An 18,934-nucleotide genomic window follows, 5' to 3' on the forward strand; every position below is an offset into this window, starting at 1 on the left:
ATCATTACACAGTAACCTTTACAAGCAGATTTTATTTTATAGTTTGAAATATTTAAAAAAGATGCTTAGCACAAGTAGCTATTACATAAATGAAAATTAAAACCACAGATACTGTCACGTGCCTACTAGAATGATTACATTAAAAAAATTTCTTTATGCTTATTTATTTATTTTGAGAGAGAGAGAGAGATTGAAAGTGCATGCGCAAGAGGGGGAGGGGCAGAGAGAGAGGAGAGAGAATTCCAAGCTGACTCCGTGCTGTCAGGGAAAAGTGCAACATGAGTCTGGAACCCACGAACCATGAGATCATGGCCTGAGCTAAAATCAAGAGTCGGACGCTCAACCAACTGAGCTGCCCAGGCGTCCCTAGAATGATTACAATTTTTAAGAGACAGATAATAACAAGTATTGGTGGGGATGTGCGGTAATAATTGGAAGCCTCATACATCACTGGTGGGAACGTAAAATGGTTAACAGTTTGGAAAACAGTTTGGCAATTTCATTAAAAAGTTAAACATACATCACTCACCATCAGAGAAATACAAATCAAAACCACAATGAGATACCAACACACCTGTCAGAGTGGCGAACATTGACAACTCCGGCAACAACAGATGTTGGCGAGGGTGCGGAGAAAGAGGATCTCTTTTGCATTGTTGGTGGGAAAGCAAGCTGGTGCAGCCACTCTGGAAAACAATATGGAGGTTCCTCAAAAAATTAAAAATAGAACTAGCCTACAACCCAGCAACTGCACTACTGGGCATTTATCCAAGGGATACAGGTGTGCTGTTTTGAAGGAGCACGTACACCCCAATGTTTATAGCAGTGCTATGGACAATAGCCAAATTACAGAAAAAGACCAAATGTCTACCAATGGATGAATGGATAAAGAAGATGTGGTATAGATATATATACAATGGAGTATTACTGTGTCATCAAAAAGAATGAAATCTTGCCATTTGCAACAACATGGATGGGAACTAGAGGGTATTATGCTAAGCGAAATAAGTCAGTCAGAGAAAGACAGATAACATATGATTTCACTCATATATGGAATTTAAGATACAAAACAGAAGAACATAAGAGAAGCAAAAATAATATAAAAACAGAGAGGGGGACAAGACATAAGAGACTCTTAAATACAGAGAACAAACTGTTGCTGGAGGGGAGGTGGGTGGGGGGGATGGGCTAAATGGGCAAGGGGCATTAAGGAAGACACTTGTTGGGATGAGCACTGGGTGTTGTACGTAGGAGATGAATCACTGGAATCTACTCCTGAAGTCATTATAACACTATATGCTATACTATAATCATTATAACATTATATGCTAACTAACTTGGGTGTAAATTAAAAAAAACTGATAAAACAGAATAAAATGAAAAATATCCCCCCCCCCAAAAAAAGAATTCTTGCCTAAGTTTCATTATATGTGTCACATCATTCGCTTCTTTTCAAGTTGAGTCTTCTCTCTAGTACAAAACTTAGAACGTTATAACACTCAGTAAATATTTTTAAATGGATAGATTTATAAATGTATAAAATGAGCATATGCAATGCTTGGAGGCTCATGCTTTATTTAACTGGTCTATCAATATTACTGCAATAAATAAAAAATCCAAATAGAAAAAAAAAGTTAAACATAAATTTACCACACAACCCAACACTACCACTCGCAGGTGTCCACCCAGGAGAAATGAAAACATTTGTCCACACAAAGACATGGACACCAATGTCCATAGCAGCTTTATTTGCAAGAATTCCAAACTGAAACTAATCCAGATGTAGATCAACTGGTGAATGGATCGATAAAATGTGGTCTATCCATGCAATGGGATGACGCTCAACCGACTGCGCCACCCAGGCGCCCCTGTAATTCAGTAATAAAAAAAGATGAAATGAAATAGTAAAACATGCTGACACATGAATGGACCGTGAAGACATTGTGCCAAGTGAAAGAATCCAGATACCACAGACTACCCTGCGTGGTTCCATTACATGAAATGTCAAGAGAAGGCTTGCAGCATGCTCGGGAAGAGAGTCATTGTTCAGGAACCAGGTCGAAGGGTCTTGCGCAGCAAGCTCAGGGGCCCGGCCGATCCACAGAGGGCTGTGGAGAAGAGCCTTGTAGAGTTTTGAACAGGAAAGTGATAGGATCAGGTTTGTGCTCTGAGCATTCTTTCTGTAGAGACGCAAGACTGGGCACAGGAAAGTCAGATGGGAGGCTGTCACGGTGGCTGGGACCCTGGGAGGAAGACCGGAGAGGAGGACACCTGTTTGAGGATGTACATTTCCGTATGCACATTTCTGAGCACTTGTTGTTGGGGTTGCTGACTCATAGAAGATACTCCTGCTAACTAGACAACTGCCGTAGCTCCCCCAAATTCATGCTGGCCAACTTACACAGGCGATTGCTTTAGGACACCCCAGCTATTCTCCATTCCTCTGTCTTCCTATAATGAGATTTCGTATAAACTGCTCCACGAAGGAGATTGTACTCTCTGATTATGGGTAAAGAAAATCAAAAGCTTTGTCTTAAGCATGTGATTTCTCCTCTGCCTTCTGTCCCACCGTGCTGAGCTCCTCAGCAGATTGAAAGGCATGCTTATTGTTAATGTGCCCTGAACATAAATCTAAGTAAGCAAGAAAAAACAAAAGAAAAAAAAGAGAAAAGGCAAGTCTTTAATCACAAAGCATAATATATAATTATGTATTATATATGGCTATATAACATGCATTATACATTATATATATATGTATAATGCAGAATGCTTGCTTAGCGCTGGGAGTGAGTGCCCTCCTACAACAGGGATTGACTGACAATGGGTGCAAAGAAATTTTTGGGGTGATGGAAATGTTCTAAAACTGGATTATGGTGATTGTTGCACAATTCTATAAATTTCCTAAAATTATTGAATTGTGCAGTGCCATGATTGGGTAAATATATGGTACATAAGCTACACCTCAATAAAGCTGTTTAAAAAGCTGAGACTCAACTACTAAAACAGTATTTGTATCTTTTTTTTGCCCATTAAGCCACTTTTTTTGGCATGAAAAAAAAAAACCCATATTAAAAAAAAAATCAACTCAAAGGAGAAAGCTCTAAAGAAATCATTTGGTTTCTTCCCTGACACCCTTCGTTTTTGACTCTCTGGGTTTCTCAAGGCCTTGTCTTCTGCACACTTGCAGTGACCTCTGAGCCATCCATCACAAAAAGGTGAAGAGGTCTCAGGTGTATGTTCAGGATGATGACTTCAGTTCCAAAGTAAGACACGAAAGGAAGACCATTTGCTGAGATCCAGGCCATCAGGAAGTTAGATCTTTCTGTGAGTATCTTAAGTTACTTTAAACTCCAAGATTACATTTTTGAACAATGTGGTAGGGTTATGACCCAGATTTAAGTTAGGTGTAAGACTTGGGGCTCGTTACTAACAATACCAAACAATAATGGTCACCAGCTGTCATAATTTGGGGGTCTCTCCAAGTACATCAACTACACCTGCAAATGCAAAATTTTTACATAGTTTTCCACAAACAATATACTGATCCAATAGTTACACCTACCATATAGATCATTAAAATATATTTTTAAAAATACATTTATCAGCATACAACAGATACAGAAAAGTGAACAAATCATAAGTGCTTGATGAATTTTATTTTTTTAATTAAAGATTTTGTTTTTAAGTAATGTCTCAACCCAACATGGGCCTTGAACTCACAATCCCTAGATCAAGGGTCCCACGCTCTACCAACTAAGCTAACTGGGTTTCCCGGTACTTGATGAATTTTAAAATAGAACACAGCCTTTAAAATACAAGCCAGGGGGATGCCTTGAGTGGCTCAGTCAGTTGAGCGTCTGACTTTGGCTCAGGTGTGATCTGAGTTCATGAATTCAAGCCCCATATTGGGCTAACTGCTGTCAGCATGGAACCCGATTTAGATCCTCTGTCCCTCTCTCTGCCCCTTCCCCGCTTGTGCGTGCACACACTCCCTGTTTTTCTCTCTCTCTCTCAAAAATAAATACAACACTAAAAAATTTTTTTAAATACAAGCCAGGTTAAGAAATAGATTATCATCACCCCAGAAGCTCCTTTTATGTGTTCCCCTAGCTAACACACTCACTCCCTTCCCCAAGGATAGCCACTATTCTGACTTCTAATACCACTGATTTTTCTTGCCCAGTTTTGAAATTTACCATACAGTGTGTGCTTATTTGTGTCTGGTTTCTTTTACTCAAGATTGTGTACCTAAGAGTCACTCATTGTTCTAGGGTATTCTATTGTAGGAGTATATCACTACTTATCCATTCTACTGTCGATGGATGTTTGGATTGCTTCCAGGGTTTTGGCTATTATGGATAATTCCGCTATGAATTCTTTTGAATATGCCTTTTGTGCATATGTGTGTGCATTTCTATTGAGTACGTATCTAGGAGCAGTCCCTGGGTCATAGGGTATGTGTATGGTTAGCTTTAGTATAAATCATTTTAGTTTGCTAAAATCAAGAAAGCCACTTGAAGTGATTTAAGAGTAAACACACTCAAATGCAGAAATTTTCTAAATATAAACACACGTTCATTCTTCGTCAGAGTTGGCCTGAACAAACACTGGCATAGGCAGGACAATTGAATATCAGTCACGAAGTCACTGGAGTGTGATGTCTCACAAACATAACTTCTGAAGACACCATCTCCTGTGAGTTTCAGCCCTCAGGAAATGAGGCCGCTGTGAGCTCTCTGGCATTCCTGTCTGCGCCTGGGCGGAAGTCTAAATGAGCAAGGTTTGTATCCCTGCCTTGGCTTTGATCTCAGAGAAAGCATTATGTTTGTTCCATTTCCCCCTACAATCTGGAAATAAATTTATTTTGGGGTTAGTAAAAAGTCTAAGGTAGTTATTTGCACAGGATACCAGGCTGAGGCTCTCGGTTCCTGGACAGCACTTCCGTGGCTGTCTTCTGGAGCTCCGTGGCTGTTTCCCAGGAGGGCCTATAGGCCTTGCCTACAACCAGTTCTTCTGGGGTGGCCTTGGGCTCATCAACTACCCCGTGTCATAGCCTATCCCTGACCTGACACCTTGAGATTTGAATTCAACCCACAGCCTTCCAGCAGGATGTTTTCGTGGCACAGGTTAATTTCAGAAATTCAGAGGATTTGCCCCAACAAACAAAGCATCCACATCAGTTTCACTTCCTGGTCTCTGGACTGGTTTTCCACTGGGATTTGGAGAAAACTTTCTCTCAAAACAAGGAAACTTCTAGCTTCCTGCCTGCCTTTGGGAATTTGAGGGGCTCACCAGAATTCCTGGGCCTTAGGGTTTTTACAACCCTTAATAGACCAGGCTGTGGCAGGAGGGGGCGGGGGTCTCAGTTTTCTTTTCTTTCTATTTGGATTCCTCCTGTTGCTGCCTGTTCTTTCTGAGGTCTCCGAGGTACTTAGTCCCTAGAAGGAGCAGCTTTTGGAATAGTGTCCATTATGTCTTAGTGTTTAGATGGGAAGCGATGACTACATCTTCTTTCTTTTTTTACAACACCCTAGTGTCCCAAAGAGACCGGCTTCAGCTTTAAGAGAAGTTACCATACGCTCTTAACTGTCCGCTTTGGTTTGCTTTAAAAATTGCCACAATGTTTGACGTTCTCATTTGCCAGTGGCTGAACAGAAATTATGTTCTCTGAGTCAGATGGGCTCTCTGAATTCGGTCACACTTTTCATGTTTTGATAAACCATGGCCATGTTCTAAAGCTCTGCCCAGAACATGTTTTGTGGAAAACTTGTTATTTGTAAAATGGCAAATATTTAATACAAAGACATATAGGACAGCTAATGACCTACTTGCTTAGGTTTATGAAATGGAAAGTAATTATTTGGGATTCCATATTTTGGGCTAACTTAACATTTTAAAATAATTATTTATTGCATAAGAATATATATTCTTAGGGGCACCTGGGTGGCTCAGTCAGTTAAGCGTCTGACTCTTGACTTTGGCTCAGGTCATGATCTCACAGTTCATGAGTTTGAGCCACGTCAGGCTCTGCGCTGACCGTGTGGAGCCTGCTTGGGATTCTCTCTCTCTCCCTCTTTCCAGGCCCCCTTCCCTGCTTACTCGCTCTCTCTCAAAATAAATAAAAATAAACTTAAAAAGACATATACATCCTTATAACATATAAGAATGCAAAGAATATAAATTCACTCACCATTAGAAAGCTGGTTTGTCAATACAAGAGGAGAAGTCTTTATCAAGAGAACAGGTGAGGGGTGCTTGGTTGGCTCAGTCAGTACAGCATATGACTCTTGATCTCGAGGTCATGAGTTCAAGCCCCACATCGGGCAGGGAGCTCATCTAAAAAAAAAAATTAAAAAAAAAAAAAGAGAGAGAGAGAGACCAAGTTAGTCAACCAGCCCTTCCTAGTTTTCCATGTTTAAGACGATATAGATGTGGCTGACTTAAATTGCTTTTTTTTCTTAAAGTTTACTTATTAATCCAGAGAGAGAGAGAGAGACAGGAGTGGGGCAGGAGCAGAGAGAGGGAGAGACAGAGAATTCCAAGCAGGCTCCATGCTGTCAGCACAGAGCCCAATATGGGGCTCGATCCCACAAACTATGAGATCACCACCTGAGCCAAAATCAAGAGTCGGATGCTTAACCAACTGAGCCACCCAGGTGTTCCAGATAGCTTTTTGTTTTAAAACCAGTTTTCTTCCATCCAACCATCCAACCATTAATTTTTTAGCAGCTTTATTGAGATGGAATTCACATATACTGTAATTCATTCATTTAAATTGTACAACTCAGTGGTTTTTTTAGTACATTCACAAATATGTGCAACTCTCACCACAGTAAATTTTAGAACATTTCATCATCTCGAAAAGAAACCCCACAGTCTTTAGTTATCAGCTCCTTCCCCTCCCACCCCAGCCCTGAGCAACCACAAATCTGCTTTTGGTTTCTGTAGATTTACATTTTCCCTCCAAGTTTTAATTTTATTTATTTATTTATTTATTTATTTATTTATATTAAAAATTTTTAAATCATTTATTTATTTTTTAGAGACAGAGACAGGGTGTGAGCAGGGGAGAGGCAGAGAGAGAGAGGAGACACAGATTCCAAAGGAAGCTCCTGGCTGAGCTGTCAGCACAGAGCCCGACACGGGGCTCAAACTCACGAACTGTGAGAACATGACTTGAACTGATGTCAAACACTTAACAGACTGAGCCACCCGGGTACCGTGAGAATCCCATGTTTAGTGAATTGCTCTTTCTTACTCTTCCATTTGCTTCTCTGCTGGCTCTTTCAAATAAAACTAAAATAAAAATAGGAGATACACGGAGGATTTCCTCAATTAACCAGGAAAATGAGCACAATTATTCTGTGCACAAGGGAAGCCACAAAGCTCACTGGAATAGCCATTTTATTTGTCAGTTACTTTGATCACCCTGAGTACTTTTCAGTATGGTTTGACCATTTCCAAGCACATCACTCAGAAAAGCTATCTTCTGGGATGCCTAGGTGGCTCAAGTAGGTTAAGCGTCTGATTTCTGCTCAGGTCTTGATCTCACGGGTTCACGAGTTTGAGCCCCACGTTGGGCTCTGTGCTAACAGCTCAGAGTCTGGAGCCTGCTTCGGATTCTGTGTGTGTGTGTCTCTCTCTCTCTGTCCCTTCCCTGCTCATGCTCTGTCTCTCTCTGTCTCAAAAAAAAAAAAAAACAAAAAACAAAAAACAAAAAACAAACAAAAAAACACACACACACAAAAAAGAAAAGATATCTTCTTCACCTCATACATCCAATAAAATATTTAAAATGCGACAAGAAGGTTAACAGTAGATGCAATAAAAATAACTTCAGAAATTTTTTTTTTAATATTTTTTTTCAACGTTTATTTATTTTTGGGACAGAGAGAGACAGAGCATGAACGGGGGAGGGGCAGAGAGAGAGGGAGACACAGAATCGGAAACAGGCTCCAGGCTCTGAGCCATCAGCCCAGAGCCTGACGCGGGGCTCGAACTCCCGGACCGCGAGATCGTGACCTGGCTGAAGTCGGACGCTTCACCGACTGCGCCACCCAGGCGCCCCTAACTTCAGAAATTTTAAAATAGCTTCTGAATAGTCCAAGCCCTTGAGATCAGGACTGTGCCTTTTCTTTATGACATTGTGCCTTGGTTGTTATTTGGAGTGCAATGGCTTCCAACTTCAGGTCCAAATAAAAGAAAATATCGTTTTGCATTAGTCCAGGAGATATCTTGATTTAATTCTACCAATAGTGACATCTAATGTTTTAGTTTTTTGCTTTTTCATTTCAGAAAGGACAGAAATTCCGACTGTCATTTTGATATCGGCATGCGATGAATTCCTACTGATGCTCTCTTTTGTCCTCTAGTAGACATCTTTTGGGGGGGGTACGCCCAACTCACAATCATTTCCCTCTTCTTTGGGGACCATCCCTCAGTTCACCAGGGAAGCCAAGCTAGGAACGTGGGTGGGTCTATACCACGAGCATTTCGGAGTTGTGAGTGGACACGTCTGGCCCTGCAGTAGACAAGGTTGATCTGTAGAGAGATGAGAAATGGAACAGATGTGCTTGGAGGAACAGAGATGAGTGGCCAAGAAACCTGTTGGTTGGTCAATTCCTGGTTCTGCTGCATTCCTGACACCTAGCTGCATTCCTGCCCTATAGATGTTCCCTCCACACAAAAGTTTAAAATAAGGAGACCTATAGAAGCCGAAACTAATACTGTAGTGTATGTTAACTAGCTGGAACTTAAATAAAAACTTGGAATAGGGCGTCCGGGTGGCTCAGTCAGTTGAGTGTCCAACTCTCGATTTTGGCTCAGGTCATGATCTCACGGTTCCTGCCCTGAGATGTTATGTTTTTTTCAACAAGGGTAATACATACTCATATGACACCGATAGAATACCTACCATGTGCCAGATGCTGTTCTAAGGACTTCCGTTGTGACAGTCTCACGAGACCCTATGATGTCATGACTGTTATGGTGCCCACTTGACAGATGAGAAAACCGTTCAACCCTTGCTGGAGACAATTGGGGGCAGTGCCCAAGACCCCGGGACTCTGCTGGTGGCACGCAGGAGGGGTGGCCCTGTCAGAGAGTGCTGAGGGAGGAGCAAGGAACCCACAGCCACGGGTTGGCCTGAGGAAGGACCTCAAGAGTAGAACAAGAGAGTGTCTGTCTAGCTCCAGGTGAACGAGCATTGCAGCAAGTAAGTGACCCTGTTCTCTGCCTCTGCTGCCTACCAGCCTGACATCAGTGAGGAAGAAAGGGAAGATTCGGGGTGACAATGGAAGGTGAGATTATAGTTTCTCCCACCTCAGAGAGGGGGAGGACTACTAGCATAGACACGGGGGCCTCAGGTCTGTCCTTCGGAAAGCTGGCCCCTTTCACCAGCACTTCTGGGGGTTCCGAGAGTGGGTGATTCTATTGGCGCGGTGGCCGGAACAGGCATCCTCAACACTCGGGGGTGGACGTTTAGCACAGGGCTGCCCACGGCCACACAGTTAAGAGCATTGCAGACTCACGCTTCCTACATCACAGACACAGCACTGTGGCTAAGGTTACACCGTTGTGTCCACAAGCCAGTTGCATGGGCCGGCGTGATGCCCTGGAAGGGCCTGGTCCGGGGTGCCGACCGCACGGAGCCCATCCTCTTGCCAGAGAAGCCCCTGTCTTCCTTGTCGTTCTAGGCCTGCCCCCTTGTCCTGTCCCTCCCTCCCTCTGCACTGGGCGATGCAGCCACCATGCCTCTTCCAAGCTCCACTGCTTTCTGTGGCCTGTGGCACCAGGTTCCACCGCCCACCCTGGGCTGAGTGACTTCCTGTGTCTTCCTGGCTCCCCTCTGCTTTCTGTCCCGGACTCAATACCTTAGGTGGAGCCACGTGAAACGGCCGTTCTCATTTACCTACAGAAATCACACGTTCTCATAGGTCAACTTAAACGTAGGCCTTTTAATTTTTTTATTTATGGGACAGCACAAGCAGGGGGAAAGGCAGGGAGAGGGGGACAGCGGATCCGAAGCGGGCCCTGCCCTGACGGCAGAGAGCCCGATGTGGGGCTGGAACTCGCCAACCGTGAGATCATCACTCGAGGGGAAGTCAGATGCTCAACTGACTGAGCCACCCAGGCGCCCCAAACAGTAGGCCTTTTTTATTTGAAACATCTTGCTGCTCACTGCCACAGGAAAATACACAGAAACAAAGTAGGAAATCTGGGCACACGACAGACTCCCTGGAGACTGTACAAGATTGTTTTCCCGGCCTGTCTGCCTTTCCCAGGGGCCTTTTTTTTTTAATTTTTTTTTTTAACATTTATTTATTTTTGAGACAGAGAGAGACAGAGCATGAACGGGGGAGGGGCAGAGAGAGAGGGAGACACAGAATCGGAAGCAGGCTCCAGGCTCTGAGCCATCAGCCCAGAGCCCGACGCGGGGCTCAAACTCACGGACCGTGAGATCGTGACCTGAGCTGAAGTCGGAGGCTTAACCGACTGAGCCATCCAGGCGCCCCCAGGGGCCTTTTAAACAGGGAGTTTTGAGGACGTCTCCCAAGGTTACCCCATGGCCTGACCTGAATGTCGGACCGGTGGCTCTGCTCAGACGGTGGCCGGGCCCAGCCCACCCTCCTATCCTCGTCCTCACATCTCCGCTTCCCTCTTCTCTCTTTCCTGCAGGCTTTTCTTCTGAAGCTGCCTCTTGGTCCCGGGCTGTCTCCCAACCCCCGTGAGAAAGAGGCCTGGCTGCTCAGGCCTGTGTGACCTCGTCGTTACCTCCCCGTCCTGTCCTGGAGGCCCCTGGGGCCAGCCCCCTGCCCCCCCTTGCCTGTTTCTCTCTGTACTGTGTGTTTTGCCCACAACATTTCTCCTGGCCAGGCTGCTAAGTCCAGAAAAGTTTAGTTGCCTTATCTCCGCTGTGGGTTTCTATCTGAGCCAGCTCTCTCCTCAAATCATGTTTCCCTACACAGCAGAGGCCACCTTTGCAAGCCCACCAGCGGCTTCCCCCACCCCCACCCTGCAGATTCTGTCTCTGTTTCGGGCCTGAGTCCCTGCTGGCCTCCCTCTGGGGCCCAGTGTTGAGGCTGCATGGCCCGCTCCGGAGCAGAGGGCCGCTGACCGCCAGCTGACTCCACCCAAACCTGACTCCCCAGACTCACTCTCTGAAACTCCCCTCAGGTAGCCCGTTGCCCCCTCCCAGTGCACGGCAATGGATCTTGAGTGGAATTTCTACTCGGGGTCCTCAGAGGGAATCTGATCAGAGATCAGAGGGTTACCAGTCTGAGCACGGGGGACAGGCCGAGCAGAGCTACTCTGGGATAAAACCAGGCTGCTATGTTGGCAAAGCCCGCTCCTGGGGCCTCTCATGAGCCTGGGCAGGGAGAGCACTGCTGAGTCATTCCTGGGCCCCTGCTGGTCCCCCATGAAGCCTGCAGACTTCACCACCAGCACCCAGCCACTTGGCCAACAGTGACCAACCCAGCCAATCCACCCATCGGGCCCCTGTTTTCTACACACCCTCTTTTATAGTGACCGGTTGTTCATTCAACCACTCACGCCATTCAATAGAAATGTGTTGAACACCTAGCACCTGCCAGGTACCATTTTAGGCCTTAGGGACATATGGTGAATAAGACAGATGAGGTCCCTTCCACTATGGAGTTAATAGTCCAGTGAGGACAAACCAATGATTATCCAGCTGCATGGGCTAGTAGGGTCTGTGGACTAGAGCTGAGCCACAGATTTGTGTTACCAGCTTGAGATGAGGTAACACAGAAGTTGAGAGAAGTGTTTAGAAACTTCTTTTTAATTTATTTTTATTTTTTTAATGCTTATTTTTGAGAGAGGGAGGGGCTGGGAGGGGCAGAAACAGAGGGAGACACAGAATCTGAAGCAGGCTCCAGGCTCTGAGCTGTCAGCACAGAGCCTGACAAGAGGCTTGAACTCACAAGCTGTGAGATCATGACCTGAGCCAAAGTCAGACGTTTAACCAACTGAGCCACTCAGGCACCCCTAGAAACTTCTATAGTGATTTGATAGAGTAATCTTATGTTCATTGAGTCTAGTAAAAAAAAAAAAAAATCTGGCTTCTATTGTTTGTCTTTTTTTCATTTTATTTTTCTAGTAATTCATTTCTAATCTATTTTACAAAAATATAGATCTGCAATGGGCTGGAAATTTAGAAAAATTCATCCTATACTCCAGAAATTTTGAGAAGCATTGCTCTAGATTACAAATTGCAATTTGTGCCATGAAAAACATGATGGAGAATAACGGGAAAAACTTGGTCTAAGAAGGGTGGTGTGATGTGACCTAAAGGGTGAGGAGGAACCAACCAGGCAGAGCTGGGGATGGAGCTTTCCAGGCAAAGGAACAGCCGATGCAAAGGCCCTGAGGGGAGTGAGAACCTGGAGGGCTAAAACAGAAAAGAACCTAGCGGAGGTGGAGGCAGAAGTAAGGGGAGACAGGTGGGGCAGGTGGGGTGGGCGGAGCAAGGGGAGACAGGTGGGGCAGGCGGGGTGGGCGGAGCAAGGGAGACAGGTGGGGCAGGTGGGGTGGGCGGAGCAAGGGGAGACAGGTGGGGCAGGCGGGGTGGGCGGAGCAAGGGAGACAGGTGGGGCAGGCGGGGTGGGCGGAGCAAGGGGAGACAGGTGGGGCAGGCGGGGTGGGCGGAGCAAGGGAGACAGGTGGGGCAGGTGGGGTGGGCGGAGCAAGGGGAGACAGGTCGGGCAGGCAGGTGGGCAGTCAGAGGCCCCCATCCCGGGAGTGCATTTGAAGGGCAAGGAGAAGCTACTGAAGTGCTTTAAGTGTCACATCAGGGCTTCCTACCTGCCCCTTTCCTATAACACATGCACAGCCAAAAAGGGACCGCTTCATCCTGGACTCCATCGGGAGGGCTTAATGGCTGGATCCAGGACATTGTGATAGCAGTATCTCTACTAAAGTCCAGTTCTGAAACAGGGATTTTCATAACAGCTTTCTTGGGGCACCTGGGTGGCTCAGTCAGTTAAGCTTGGGCAGCCCGACTTGGGCTCAGGTCATGATCTCGAGGTCCGTGAGTTCGAGCCCCGCGTCTGGCTCTGTGCTGACAGCTCAGAGCCTGGAGCCTGTTTCAGATTCTGTGTCTCCCTCTTTCTCTGACCCTTCCCTGTTCATGCTCTGTCTCTCTCTGTCTCAAAAATAAATAAATGTTAACAAAAAAGTTAAAAAAAAAACAGCTTTCTTGTAAAGGTCTGCAAACCTTTTTTAAAGGAACTTCTTGTGGGGCACCCGGGTGGCTCAGTCAGTTAAGTGTCAAATTCTTGATACTGGCTCGGGTCACGATCTCATGGTTCATGAGTTCGAGCCCCGAGTTGAGCTCTGTGCTGACAGTGCTGAGCCCGCTTGGGATTCCCTCTGTCTTCCTCTCTCTCTGCCCCTCCTCCATCTCTTTCCCTCAAAATAAATAACATTAAAGAAAAAAAAAAAGACACTTCTTGTACCTTGGGCACTTACTGGTTGAGACAAAATGTTGCCAGGATGGAATTTGATTTAAAGAAGGATTTTCAGGGCACCTGGCTGGCTCAGTCGTTAGAGCATGAGACTCTTGATCTCAGGGTCATAAGCTAGAGCCCCACACTGGGCATAGAGTTTACTTAAAAAACAAAAACAAGGGGCCCCTGGGTGGCTCAGTTGGTTGGGCCAATGACTTCTGCTCAGGTCATGATCTTGCAGTTTGTGAGTTCGAGTCCCGCATCGTGCTCTGTGCTGACAGCTCGGAGCCTGGAGCCTACTTCGGATTCTATGTCTCCCCCTCTCTCTGCCCCTACCTTGCTCACACTCTGTGTCTCTCTGTCTCTCAATAATAAATAAATGTTTAAAAAAAAAAACAAAATCTTTAAAAGAAATAAAGAAGGATTTTCTCAAAGATACTACACTTCGCAGGGTGCCTGGGTGGCTCTGTCGGTTAAACATCTGACTTTGGCTCAGGTCGTGATCTCCTGGTTTCTGAGTTCAAGCCCCGCATTGGGCTGTCTGCTGTCAGCACAGAGACCACTTTGGATCCTATGTTCCCCTCTTTCTGCCCCTCCCCTGCTCACTCCTCTCTCTCTCAAAAATAAATAAGTATTTTTAAAAAAGATACTGTATTTTGCAACTAGGGAAAAAACCTAAAGAATGGAAAAGAGGATTCTAATCCATCATTTTTCCTTTTTTAAAGTTTTCATTTAGGGGCGCCTGGGTGGCTCAGTCGGTTAAGCGGCTGACTTCGGCTCAGGTCATGATCTCGCGGTCCGTGGGTTCGAGCCCCGAGTCGGGCTCTGTGCTGACAGCTCAGAGCCTGGAGCCTGCTTCGGATTCTGTGTCTCCCTCTCTCTGACCCTCCCCCGTTCATGCTCTGTCTCTCTCTGTCTCAAAAATAAATAAATGTTAAAAAAAAAATTAAAAAAAATAAAGTTTTCATTTAAATTTCAGTTAGTTAACATACAGTATATTAGTTTCAGTTGCACAGTATAGTGAATCAACACTTCCATACAACACCTGGTGCTCATCACAGGTGTGCACTCCTTTTTTAAATAAGAATAGGGATTGGGTAACATGGTTGGTTGATCTGGCCTTCTATCAACCGGTCTGTGCTTCAACAACTGTTCATAACGACAATGACGCTAAGGCTCTAAATATTTCTAAAGTATCTTGTAAGTCCCCCAAAGGAAAATTATGTAATTCAAGCATTATTTTAGAATTGTGGTTTCTGTATTCTTTAAAAAAAAAAATGTGGTGCCTGGGTGGCTCAGTCGGTGGAGCATCTAACTCTTGGATCTTGGCTCAGGTCATGATTTTGCCATTTGTGTTGGGCTCTGCACTGACAGCATGGAGCCTGCTTGAGATTCTCTCTCTCCCTTTCTCTCTGCCTTTTCCCTGCATGTGCATGCACACAGTCTCTCTCAAAATAAACTTAAAAAAAAAATGTAACTGAGATCTATTGAACAGGATGGTCTATACGTCTTTAACGACTGGCTTGTGTCTAAGATGAGATCATTGTCATCTCCTTGCATTCTGTTACTTTAACAGACTTTGCTAGGCTCTTTTCACTGCAGGTGAAGGTCTTTGTATATTCCAGAGAGTTATTGCACATTGTTTGCAAAAGATAACTTGGGTGGGTTCAAAGTTTGAACCAGCCCCATAACCTTTTTCATTATTGTAAAATAATTACTTTGTATGTGAAGGGGATTTCCTGCATGAGTTTGGTGAAACTTTAAGTTATGCCCTACAGATAAGTCATTTCTACCCCCTAGACCTGCCAGGAAGCTCTTAGTTCTGGTTTACATGTTAAATAAGTCTCGCTAAATTCCTAAGAGATCATTGCCTTCAAATTTCTTTGAACTTATTTAGTTATTCTGAAAATGATCATAGGAGATCTACAATAATTTTCTTGAATAGTTAAAGCTTAAAATGCATATTAAATAAATAAATAGGTTAGCAATACATGATGTTGACAAATGAACAGTCACACTTTGCTGGTGGAAATGTAAAAACGGAGGTTAGCTTCCTGGCAATTTGGCGATAGGTAATAAGAGCTTTGAGAAATTTCATATCGCTTACCCTTCAAATACATTTCCAAGAGATATAATCAGAGATAAGAACAAAGATTTCTATACAGGAATATTTGTTACATTGACATTTATAAAAATGAAAATCAGAACCATCCTTAGAGTCCGTTAATAGAGAATTTGTGAAATTATGGTGCATCCATATGCCACAATATTATGCAATTATTAACTGCTCATAATATAATGTTATTTGAAAAATGAGGCACACAAAATTATATTCACAGTATTTTTTTGTTTTTTGTTTGTTTGCACACACATGTAGAAGGGCTTATAGAAGACAATTAAGAATATCTTTGAGTGATGGGTTATGGTTGATTTAGTTTTATTTGTTTTCTATAATTTAAAAATTCTCGGGGTGCCTGGGTGGCTCAGTCAGCTAAGCGTCCAACTTCAGCTCAGGTCATGAACTTGCAGTTTGTGGGTTCGAGCCCCGCGTCAGGCTCCGTGCTAACAGCTTAGGGCCTGGAGCCTCCTTCGGATTCTGTTTCCCTCTCTCTCTGTTCCTCCCCTGTTCGCACCCTGTCTCTCTGTCTTTCTCTCAAAAATAAATAAAGAATAAAAAAAAAAATAAATCTCTATGATGCATGTGTATTACTTTTAAAATAAATGATACTGATTAAAAACAATGCAAATATTTAAAGTATCCGTCATTAGATACCATTCCACATTCATTACTTATGTAGATTTAAAGTGCTGTAATCAAGAAATGATCTTAGCCAAAATCTTACGAACTTTAATCAAGGGCATTTCTGATATGGTCTGTTGATCCATAGACTGTGTGGCTGATGGGCTCTTCAGCACCTTTCAGTCACATAAGTTATTTGGTTCTTGGCATTTTCATGATTAATCCAACATGAAAAATCTGATCTAGCCCAATGCACTAACTACCACTAATCTTATTGGTGACAAGAAGCTTCTGATAAGGATGGCTTGGAGAGGTGAAAAAGAGGGCAAGTTTGGGGATTTAACTTCACTGAAACCATTTTCTTTGAGGGATGGGATATCTGATCCGATTTCGTTTACTTCAGATCTTTGAACAAATCATTACACAGGGATTTTGGGGGAAAAGGAGTTAAGTCGAGAAGTAGTGCTTGATTTAGCATTTGTTTTGGAATCACTTACCTTTTGGGTTGCTGACAGCAACAAACATTTTCTAAATGCCCAAAAGAACGAAAGTAGATTGTCTTCCCATAAGAAGTGGCAGATGAAAGTTGGTTATTTCTCTATATTCATTCAGATGAATGTTTGAGTGAGAAAAAAACCCAAGAAACAACCTGAAACCAAAACAAAACAGGTAGAAATTACCTCTTAAATTTGTCAGGCATCCGTACATGGTGTGTGGCCTTCTCTAACTTCCAAGATGGCCTAGGAGAGATATTTATTTTGTAAAATAAAGTTCAGAAAGGCAGAGATATCATCCACTTAGACCAAACATTCAGTAACTCCTGCAAATGGATTGTCAATAGGCCTTGACATCCATTCCTTATTCTGGCCAGGAAGGAATAGAGTTATTCTCAAGGTTAAGTAAAGGTCATCTCTCTCTGCCAACTGCCAGTCAGCAGTGATGGAAAAGCACAGGCTGGGGCTAGGTGCCTGGAAATTTCACTTAAGAAACAAATGGCCCCAGTCTGTCTGTTCACTCAGGTCACTTCTGTTAGTTTTCCCATAATTGTGCTAGATCGGTAGGCAAGTGAAATGACAGATTCGTCACTGATAGAATCTCTATCTTGGGTTGACAATTCTTTAATTTGTGGCCCTTTGTGGTCAGAGGCCATTATTTCTGATTGCCTTTTTGTCCCACGGCAGTTCATCTGTCTTTCACGTGCATTAAATTTAATCTTTTCGTTCAGAGATGACAGTGAATTCAGTCTGAGGTAGCTTTCAAACTGATTTCATAAATTTAGTAAATTCAGAGGGAAAAAAAATCTTAAAAGGCACCAGAATTTGAAAGTAGAAGACAAATAATGATGGCTTTCTGGAAATTTCGGGTTGTTACAAGATCTCCACATTGATCATTCTAAATATTTAGGGCCTTAAATGATTTGACTCCTTAAAATATGAGAAAAGTTTATATCTCCCTCATTCCACCTTCAAAACCATTTAATTGTAATGCTTCTGATGATTCCAGCTAGGAGCCTCTGAATTTTTCCTTTCTCACTAATAACCATATACTTTGTTGTCTGTGCTAGAAACCCAGGACCCAAGATGAATCAGCCAAATTCTCAGGAAGTGAAGTAAAAACCAAGTGTGTGCGTGGCCCCGTGTGTGTAGCACAGAGGACGTTCGGAGAGAGATGGACACAGTGTGGACGGGGTGTGGGGTGTGGACAGGGAGCAGCAGGGACAGATGTGGGCCAGGATCTGTGATTCCAGGATTTTCGTCCACTTTACCTGATTCAACCCTCAAGATTATCTCAAAGTAGGTGTATCCCTCTAGCACGTGAGAAAATGGAGCTTTCAGGGTGGGGGGAGGGGAAATCTCTCCAAGGCCTCCCACTCCACCCAGGAGGTGAAGTGAGGACTTGAGAGCTTGTGTTCTCATCCAAAACCCAAACTCTTAACTTTGCAGGCTCTCTTCCTGAGGACAGGGGCAAAATCGGAAAGGGTTTCTATGAGTGTGGTGGTCCAGCCAAGTGGCGGGTGAGGGGACAGGGGACAGGTGGGGGTAGAGAGAGACAGCAGAGGAGAGAGAGAAGAGTAATACTGTGTATGGGCATGTTGATCTCTCTCTCTGAGTCACAAGAGGGATTTATTATCTAACACAGTCCACGTATGGCATCGGCTCTCTCTGGGTTTGGGGTATTCTGTGGCACACTTTGCCATCAAAGATAAAGGGTTTTGTTCGTCGTGCTGTGCCAACCTTAGCACTTGGGTTTTCATCCTCAGGCTTGAGGGAATACTTTCTCTTCTGTTTCCTGACATGGATTTTAAGCCAACCTTGATATATGATTGGGGTAGCCTGAATAATGGCCTCCAAAGACATTGGCAGATGCCAGTTCCTGGACTCTGTAAATGTCATCCTATAAGGGAAGAACGGTCTCTGAAGATGTGACAAAGTTAAGCCTTGTCTTGTTTTGCTATATAAACACTTTATTAAAAGCAGCAGACCAGCGGGGCGCCTGGGTGGTTCAGTTGGTTAAGCATCTGACTTTGATCTCACAGTTCACCAGTTGGAGCCCCGCGTCGGGCTCTGTGCTGACAGCTTGGAGCCTGGAGCCTGCTTTGGATTCTGTGTCTCCCTCTCTCTCTCTGCCCCCTCCCACTTGTGCTCTGTCTCTCTCTCTCCGTGTGTGTCTTTCTCAAAAATAAATAAAATGTAAAAAAAAAAAAAAAAGAATGGGTGGAGAAATG

The 18,934-nt window shown here is 44.1% G+C and overlaps 1 protein-coding gene across 4 annotated transcripts in view; it reads right to left on the reverse strand.

The window, feature by feature from the left end:
* Window positions 1-624: 624 nt before the first annotated feature.
* PIGP (phosphatidylinositol glycan anchor biosynthesis class P) overlaps window positions 625-18,934 on the reverse strand; it is a 38,801-nt gene continuing 20,491 nt past the window's right edge. The window contains exons 6-8 of one of the 4 annotated variants that reach the window (XR_007155914.1): window positions 16,707-16,858; window positions 6,191-6,336; window positions 625-686 (exon numbers count right to left, since the gene is read on the reverse strand). The gene's annotated coding sequence lies outside the window, so the exon portion shown is untranslated. Of the gene's footprint in view, window positions 687-1,229; window positions 2,244-6,190; window positions 6,337-8,132; window positions 8,542-16,706; window positions 16,859-16,889; window positions 16,950-18,934 lie in introns of those variants that run through there. The other 3 variants (XR_007155913.1, XR_007155916.1, XR_007155915.1) reach the window with 3 other exon arrangements.

This window comes from Prionailurus viverrinus, chromosome C2 (assembly GCF_022837055.1).
Source record: "Prionailurus viverrinus isolate Anna chromosome C2, UM_Priviv_1.0, whole genome shotgun sequence".
Classification (NCBI taxonomy): Eukaryota; Metazoa; Chordata; class Mammalia; order Carnivora; family Felidae; genus Prionailurus; species Prionailurus viverrinus.